The sequence below is a fragment of the Gorilla gorilla genome, chromosome 5 (assembly GCF_029281585.2).
Source record: "Gorilla gorilla gorilla isolate KB3781 chromosome 5, NHGRI_mGorGor1-v2.1_pri, whole genome shotgun sequence".
Lineage (NCBI taxonomy): Eukaryota > Metazoa > Chordata > Mammalia > Primates > Hominidae > Gorilla > Gorilla gorilla.
Window position 1 is genome coordinate 116077400 of NC_073229.2, and position 9218 is coordinate 116086617.

Here is a 9218-nt window from a genome sequence, read left to right on the forward strand (position 1 = left end):
TTGTCCCAACAATTAAGAAGATGCTTTAATTATCTTTTGCGGGAAATAAAGAATGGTGTCACTGGAAGAGATTTAACTAATTTGGTTTATTAAGATGTTTTACCGTGATTCCAAATTACTTGCACTAATGTAAACATTATTTTTCCAATGTTCATGTTTTAGTAATATACAAAGAGCAAGATTTTCCAATAAACCACTGGAGTCTTCATAAGCTCCAGTGTTTTCTAAACCAATTTTACTTAGTATTGTTGCATGGGGATTTTACATGTTTAAAAGCACAGCTGTAGTTCCATTAGTATTGTACAAAACTTGTAAAAAGTAACTAAGGCACGTTTACTGTTTTTTCCCACAGCAGGTGTGTAAATTTCTAGGGCACTTGCATTGGCCATGAAATATTGCAACAAGGAGTACTCCTGAGGTAATTAAATTGGATATCCAAGATAGATGTTCTTTCTTGCAGTATTTTGGGAAAACCTGGAGGATTGTAATTTACTGACTTATTTATTTCAAGAGAAAAGGAAGCATTTTTAGGATGTTTGCTAAATATATCTTCAACAGTTGAAAAGCTTTCCAGATAATTCTCAGATAATGAAATCCCTTTCTTAAAAAGAAAAAAAAAGACTATTTTTTCTCTTCTGTATCTTTCTTCTTCTTTCCCTTGTCCTTGCCTTCTATGCACCATCCCCCTAGAAGCTATAAATATATTGACTTCAAATATTATGTGTTCATATGAGATTTAAAAATGGACCCACATTCTGTAACACCAATCACAAGGAAACTAAAAAGCTAAAAAATAAAATTTTAAACTCAAATCCATGATTTGTAACCTTTTGCAATTACCATGTCTTCACAAAATTCATGTGAATAAAATATTTTAGTACAGAGGATGTGTATTTCTGATGTAAATACTCCTTTAAAATCACTTATTTTTTGCTTCACAAAAATGTCAAGCTCTCAAAAGACAAAGCCACAGAGAAGAATGATTCCATATTAAACATGACTGAAGAGATAAGGCATGAAATGTAACACATAATCTGGGGCTGGATCCTGGACCAGGAAAAAAAATTCTAAAAAATATCATTGGAACAACTAGTGATATTTGAGCGTGTATTTGTTGTATATTAGATGATAATTTTGTATCAATGTTAATTTCCTCATTTTTATATTTGTATTGATGTTATATAAAAGATGTAAGAGAATATTCTTATTTTAGGAGGTATACATTAAAGAATTTAGAGGCAAAATATAATTTTTTTTTGTTTCGATGGAGTCTTGTTCTGCTGCCCAGGCTGGAGTGCGGTGGCACAATCTCAGCTCATGCAACCTCCACCTCCTGGGTTCAAGCAATTTTCCTGCCTCAGCCTTCTGAGTAGCTGGGACTATAGGCACATGCCTCCAGGCCCAGCAAATTTTTGTATTTTTAGTAGAAACGGGATTTCACCATGTTGGCCAGTATGGTGTCAATCTCTTGACGTCGTGATCCACCCGCCTCAGCCTCCCAAAGTGCTGGGATTACAGGTGTGAGCCACCATGCCTGGCCAGAGGTGAAAGATAATCTTTTTGAATTTACTCTCAAATGGTCTGGGAAGGGTGAATAAAGATAGACAGACACTGAAAAACAGATTCATAGAAAAATAAATATGGTCATTTTATTCTTCAAAAATAATATTTTCTGGTTTTTTTTTTCCCCAGACAGGTTCTCACTTTGTCACCGAGGCTGGAGTGCAGTGGCGCAATCATAGCTCACTGCAGCCTTGACCTCTGGGGCCAGAGCGAAATCCTCCCACCTCAGCAACTGAAGTAGCTGAGACTACAGGTGTGCACCACCAAGTCCAGCTAATTCTTTTATTTGTAAGTTTTTTAAGAGACAGTATCTTGCTATGTTGCCTAAGCTGGTCTCAAACTCCTGGCCTCAAATGATCCTTCTGCCTTACCCTCCCAAATTGCTGAGTTTATGTCATAAGCCACCACTCTCAGCTTAATATTTTATTTTTAAAGGGGCATTCCATTAGAAAGCCTATAAGGAAAATCTCTATATCTAAACAGTACATATACCTGGAAGTGGACTCCCAGTTAAAACAATGGACTCTGTAATCAGTAGATAGTTTTTGTAGAAATTGATTTCACACTAAAATCTAGAGCAATGTTGAGCTCATATAAAGCGGAAACTAGAAAATGCCCATTTATTTATTTATTTATTTATTTATTTATTTATTTATTTATTTTTGAGACGGAGTCTCACTCTGTCACCCAGGCTGGAGTGCAGTGGCACGATCTCGGCTCACTGCAACCTCCGTCTCCCCTGTTCAAGTGATTCTCCTGCCTCGGCCTCCCAGGTAGCTGGGACTACAAACTTGTGCCACCACACCCTGTCGATTTTTTGTATTTTTAATAGAGACGGGGTTTCACTGTGTTATCCAAGATGGTCTCGATCTCCTGACGTTGTTATCCGCCCGACTTGGCCTCCCAAAGTGCTGGAATTACAGGCGTGAGCCACTCCGACTGGCTGCCCCTTTTAACTTAGGTGTAGGATGACCTCATTGACAAGCCTCACAACCAATGTTCTAGAACAAAGAGCTGAAGAAAATGATAAACTGACTTGGAATCTACCTCAGAAGAGAACTTTCAATCTCCAGGGAGATAACTGTATAAGTTTACTACAAAATACAATTAATTCTTTATGACATTCCTTTGCAGGTCAATGAAATAAATTTTTAAATATCTGAGCACTAAGTATTTACTCTTTGACTCATAATGCTAGACAGAGCTTGGGGCTACAGAAAAGAGAGGCAGAATGAAATCTAAGGTCACTTGTTTCAAACTTTGTTCTTGTCTGCTCTTCAATAGCTTGCAGTTGAGTTGGGACGAAAGCTATCCACATTTGGCTGAGTGGAGTAACAGAGAAACCCACTAGACAGATGGTCCCTAACTTATCACGGTTCCCCTTAAAATTTTTCAACTTTACTACTGTGTAAAAGTGGTATAAATTCAATATAAACCATACCTTAAATTTTGAATTTTGATCTTTTACCAAAATTAGGCTAATGTAAGTGTTCTGAGCACTTTTAAGATAGGCTAGGCTAAGCTGTGATATTTGTCAAGTTAGGTGTATTAATTAAAGATATAATATTAGGCAGTTTAAGTACTTAGGTATATTAAGTGCATTTTCAACTTTCAATATTTTCAATTTGTGATGGGTTTATCAGTACATAACCCCATTGTCAATTGAAGTATAAGGTTAGTATCAGAATGAGTGACACAGATAAGGTATACTGTGGGAACTCAGAGACAGAGGAGATAAATATATCCCTCACCTATGTAAAGCCACCAAAAAATCTGAGAATTGAGCTAAGATTTGTTAAATTTGCACCAAATAATTTTCTTAAATTAAACAACTTTGGATACAAAATCAACGTAAATAATCAGTTGCATTTCTATATGCCAACAACAAATAATCTGAAGAAGAAATCCAGAAAGTAATCCCATTTACAATAGCTACAAATAAAATAATATACTAGGAATAAGCTTAACCAAAGAAGTGAAAGATCTCTATGATGACAACTACAAAACATGGGTGCAAGTTATTTAAGAGAACAGAAAAAATGGAAAGCTATTTCATGTTCATGGATTGGAAGAATTGATATTGTTAAAACATCTATACTACCCAAAGCAATCTACAGATTCAATATAATCTCTAAATCTCTATCAAAATACCAATTACATTATTCGTGAAAATAGAAGAAAAATGCTAAAACCTATGTGGAACCACAAAAAATTCAGAATAGCCAAATCCAATCTAAGCAGAAAGAACAAAACTTGAGGAATCACATTATCTGACTTCAAATTATACTACTGAGCTATAGTAAACAAAACAGCATGGTACTCACATAAAAACAGACACATAGACCCATGTAACAGAATGGAGAGCCCAGAAATAAATCCATACTATCTACAGTGAACTGATTTTTGACAAAGGTGTCAAGAACATATATTGAGGAAAGGACAGTCTCTTCATGAAATGGTTCTGGGAAAACTAGGTATTCATAGGCAGAAGAATTAAACTAGACCTCTATTTCTCAAATCAAAATGAATTAAAGACCTTAAATGTAAGACCTCAAGCTATGAAACAACTACAAGAAAACATTGGAGAAACTCTCCAAGACATTGGTCTGGGCAAAGATTTATTGAGTAATATACCACAAGCACAGGCAACCAAAGAAAAAATGGACAAATGGGATCACATCAAGTTAAAAAGCTTCTGCACAGCAAAGGAAACAATCAACAAAGTGAAGTGACAACCCACAGAATGGGAGAAAATATTTGCAAACTATCCATCTGACGTGGTATTAATAACCAGAATGTATAAGGACTCAAACAACTCAACAGAAAAAAAAACAATAATCCAATTAAAAAATAGACAAAATATCTGAATAAACAATTCTCAAAAGAAGACATACAAATGTCAAATGGGTATTATGAAAAGGTGCTCAACATTATAGATCATCAGAGAAATGCAAATCAAAACTATAATGAAATATCATCTCATCCCAGTTAAAATGTCTTTTATCCAAAAGATGGGAAATAATGAATGCTGATAAGGACATGAAGAAAAGGGAACACTTGCCCACTGTTGGTACAGCCATGATGGAGAACAGTATGGAAGTTTGCCAAAAAATCTAAAAATAGAATTACCATATGATCCAGTAATCCTACTGCTTGGTATATACCCTCCTAAAAAGGAAATAAGTATATTGAAGGGATATGCACACTCCCAAGTTGATTGCAGGACTATTCACAATTGCTAAGATTTTGAATCTATCTAAGTGTCCATCAGTAGGTGAATGGATAAAGAAAATGTGGTACATATACACGATGGACTATTATTCTGCCATAAAAAATAGTGAGATCCCATTATTTGCAACAATATGAATGGAACTGGAGGATATTATGTTAAGTGACATAGGGCAGGTGCAGAAAGACAAACAATGCATGTTCTCTCTCAATTGTGAGAACCAAAAATTAAAACAATTGAACTCATGGAGATAGAAAGTAGAATGATTGCTACCGGAGGCTGAGAAGAGTACTGGAGGGTTGGAGGGGAAGTGGGGGTAGTTAATGTGTACAAAAATATAGTTAGAAAGAATAAATAAGATCTAGTATTTGACAGCACAACAGTATTACTGTAGTCAATAATAATGTATTGCACATTTTTGAATAACTAAAAGAGTATAATTGGAATGTCTGTAACACAAAGATATGACAAATGCTTGAGGTGATGGATACCCCATTCACCCTGATGTGATTATTACACATTGTATGCCTGTATCAAAATATCTCATGTACCCCATAAATATACATACCTATTATATACTCATAAAATTAAAAAAAAAACATTAAAAATAAAGCAACTTTGGAAATATCCTTTAGATGCAGATCCACAGTCAGAAAAACCCTGTATTATTGGTTTTTACAAAAGAGATAACATCTCTTTAAGAATACATGCCTTTTACGTATTCTCAAATATTTAAATATTAAGTATTTGTTTTTGAAGAATGTAATCAGTTTATCTGTTTTAAGAAACATTAAGATATTTTAAATATTACAACTATGCCAAAAGTGTAAAAAGAATAACAATTTCTTCCACCCAACTTTCCTATATTCTGCTTACATTTTACCGAATATTGTATTATCATTTCATTTCATTAATTTCATAAAACATAACTTTTAGTAACTGCATTCAAATTCAATCCCCAATCACTGGTGTTTATAAAATTAACAATTTTTGTCTATTATAATTAATGCCACAATAAACATCCCTGTGGATAAATCTCTAAAACTCCAGTTTTCTAAGAATTTGAGAGGCAAAATTTCTACATGTTTCAAGATTCTTTATTTACCACCACAGACACATAAATCCTGTTAGGTGTGACATTAAAAGCTATTTGGCTTATAAATTTCAAAGACACAAATTTAATGAAGTAAAAGTTAAACTTAATTGTTCTATAGCAAATCAATGAAACTTGCAAACCCTTTTTATATAGATAGGAAAATAATCACACAAATTCAAGGTAACTCATTAATTTCTATTTTAGAACTAAGGTTTGGCTTTGTTGTTTTGTTTTTTAATAAATATTGAATTCGATTTAGGTGTCTTGCTTCTCTTTCTCCTTGGAGGTATTTCAACTTCTTTGGCAGACATACAAGTCTCCCTAGCCTTAGCAGATGGGTGTTTGAACTGAGAAGGGCTCTTCAGTTCCTGTTGGTCTCTGCTGAGATATGCGCTGTTTTGTGGCAGCATCGGCTGCTGATTTCTGAGCTCCCACCCCTGCTTGCAGTTACGTGGTCGGTGAATCTGGGACCGTTGTATCTGCAGTCCCTCCAGAATCAAGTCCTACTCTCTTTCCAAGCATCGATTTAACCTCAGCTTTTGGATGGTTTAGGAATTCCCTGAAGCACATTCTGATCGATAAACAAGCCTCTCTTGGGCTGCCCTTTACCCCCATCTGCAGAGGCCAACCTCTGATCTCGCCCTTGGATCCAGCCATACAAGCTGCAAGTCTACTTTTAGAGACTGGTCACCTTTTGAGTAAAAAAGTATGAGATAGAACTGTTCTCAAATATCACTAAAATCATTTAATGGTTTCTGTCAGAAAGTTTTTCATATTGCCTATGTTACCCTCTCAGGCCAAGACATGAGAGGATGGGGCATGGAACTTTTACTCAGGTGCTCAAACAGTATCCAAAACCCGGGCCCAGGGCCCAGGACCCAGGTCCTCTTCTTTCCTCTCACCATCTGGTTGACATTCAGCATATTTCCCAGTAAAGGGAGAAACTCTGCTTAAGGCTTATCCTATTTTCTTCTGCTGCTTAATGGTTAATTTTATATCCTTTATGTTCTGTTTCTCCTGGCTTTGGCTCATGATCTTCCAGGAAGTGTCCTTAAAGGACAAGGGAGGAGGGGGAATGGAGCGAGGATGGGTCACTTTCTTCAGCAATTGTTCACTTTTTATTTCAGTATGTGGCACGGCATATTTAAAGCTAAGGCTGATGCCTGGATGGTGGAAAAAGAATGATGAATTCAAAGAATGAAGAAGGAAGATAATCTCACTTTATATTTAAAATTGTCATCTCATCATGTATTTGTGTAAGTGTTTCAGTGATGTGTGTCACTTTATAGAGGTACTCTATAGAATGTCAGCCTCATTGCAACTTTGCTGGCAATGGAGCATCACCTCCTTGTATTTCTTTTCTTTCTTGCCACTTTTGGGAACATTTAGTAACTGATTATTATTTTAACTCCTCTGTGTGTGTGAGTGTGTGTCTGTAGATGCATGCACACCTATGGTTTCTAATGAGTTTTCATATACTTTTGAATATAGAAGCTATTTTATCTCTTTTATACATACATATTATTTATATTATTCATTCAAAAAGTTGCTTAATAACTATGAAAGTTATTAAATTTATTGTTATTTTTATTCACATATCACATCTGCAATTAGAGAAAATTTTGTTTTCTTCTATTCAAAAACTAAATCCTCTCTTCTTTTTAGTTTAGATTAGATTGTACTTAACAGAATTCATAAAAAAGTATTAGAGTGATAATCATGTGCCTTTTTCTTAGAATCTAAGGGGAATGATTTTAGTAATTTGCTGATAAGTATAACGTGGGTTTTTAGTTAAAGATATGCATTATGCGTTATTCAAGTATTCTATTGAAACGGGAAAGTTCCCTTATTCCCTAGCAGGGCGTGCGATGGGGGTGTAGCTCGCTTCTTCAGTGCCCCGCTGCTCAAACCTCTAGCGGGAGCGTGCAGACGGGCATGTTGAGGAGCTCCAACTCCACGGCAGCATCTAGGGGTGAATGTTTATAGCTCCTGAGTCTCCTGTGGGTGTGTGTTACCCCGTGCTCTTTTAGTTTAGTCCTCTGTAAGAAGCTTGTGTTTATCAGCTCAATTAGATCCCTTGCCTTATTGCAAGGGTAGAAGGCTTTTCTGTATTTCGGGGTTTCTTTCCTTGGTGTACCGGAAGAATTGGATTACACCCGGGCCTGGAGAATGAGCGCAAGGTTTTATTGAGCGGAAGTAGCTCTCAGAGGATGGGGGAGACAGAAGGGAGAGATGGAGTGGGAAGGTGATTTTCCCCTGGGGTAGGGCTGCTCAGCAGCAGGGCTCTCCTCTGTCCGCCCCAGCCAAAATCTGCTTCGGGCCTCGATGGCCTGCCAGCCTGCCAGCATCCGCCGGTGCGCTCTTACTCAGGTAGGTGCCTCTACGTCCAGCCGCTTGTGTCTTCTTCCGGTGCGGTGTTCCTCTCCACGTCCAGCTGCTTGTGCCCAAGCCCACTACGGTCTCGGGAGTCTTTGCAGTCACGGGATGGGGGCGTGACAAGCCAGGGTGGTCTTGGGAAATGCAACATTTGGGCAGGAAAAAGAAATTCGTGTCCTTACCTAGGTCCGTGGGCACAGGCCCAGGGGTGGAGCCGTAGCCAGCGACCACGCTCTTCCCTTTCCAGCACTTCCCTGCTCCACTCCCGTACCACTGTTTCTGGTTTTCTAAAACGGCTATTTTTAAATATTCAGAAATGAGTGTTAAATTTGGAGCATCTTTTAAAATGGTGATATGATATGCATTGTTTTATCTATTATTATGATATGATATTATTATATTTTAGACAAGTGAGCGATATTTGAGTTTCCCTGGGATAAATCCTGCTTGGTTGTGATGGTGGATTGTCTTTAGGAATTTTTTACTTCACTGTTTTATAAATCATTTTGGATGATTTATATTCTAATACAGACTTTATATTCTAGTATAGACATATTCTATATTAAACAAGGCACATAACTTTTGCTTGTGTATTTATCAGATTTAGATATTAGAAATATGATCCTTTTTAAATTAATCCTTTTTAAATTAATAAAGATATATTCTAAAGTTTGCCAGTTGCAAGGATAACTGTGTTCTCACAGATCTCCTCATCTCACCATTTTGTTGGGTACTTCCAGAATCTTCTTTTAAACATTAAATGAAACGGCAAGGTGATGGTCATTATTACAAAGTCACTGTGTCTAGTGATCATTTGTCGAGTGTTTGCCTGAGGGATTTAATCTTGCTCCCATTGCTTAATCTCCTGATCATGAGGCATCAAACATTTTCCTGGAAAATTTGTGTGTGTGTGTGTGTGTGTGTGTGGTGTTAAATAGAGTTCCTATTGTTTCG

At 36.6% G+C, this 9218-nt stretch overlaps 1 long non-coding RNA gene across 1 annotated transcript in view; it reads right to left on the minus strand.

The window, feature by feature from the left end:
• LOC129534181 (uncharacterized) overlaps positions 1-9185 on the minus strand; it is a 53734-nt gene extending 44549 nt beyond the window's left edge. Inside the window, exon 1 of the long non-coding RNA XR_008680651.1 lies at positions 8984-9185. This is a non-coding gene — a long non-coding RNA (uncharacterized lncRNA). The remainder of the gene's footprint in view (positions 1-8983) is intronic.
• Positions 9186-9218: the final 33 nt, after the last annotated feature.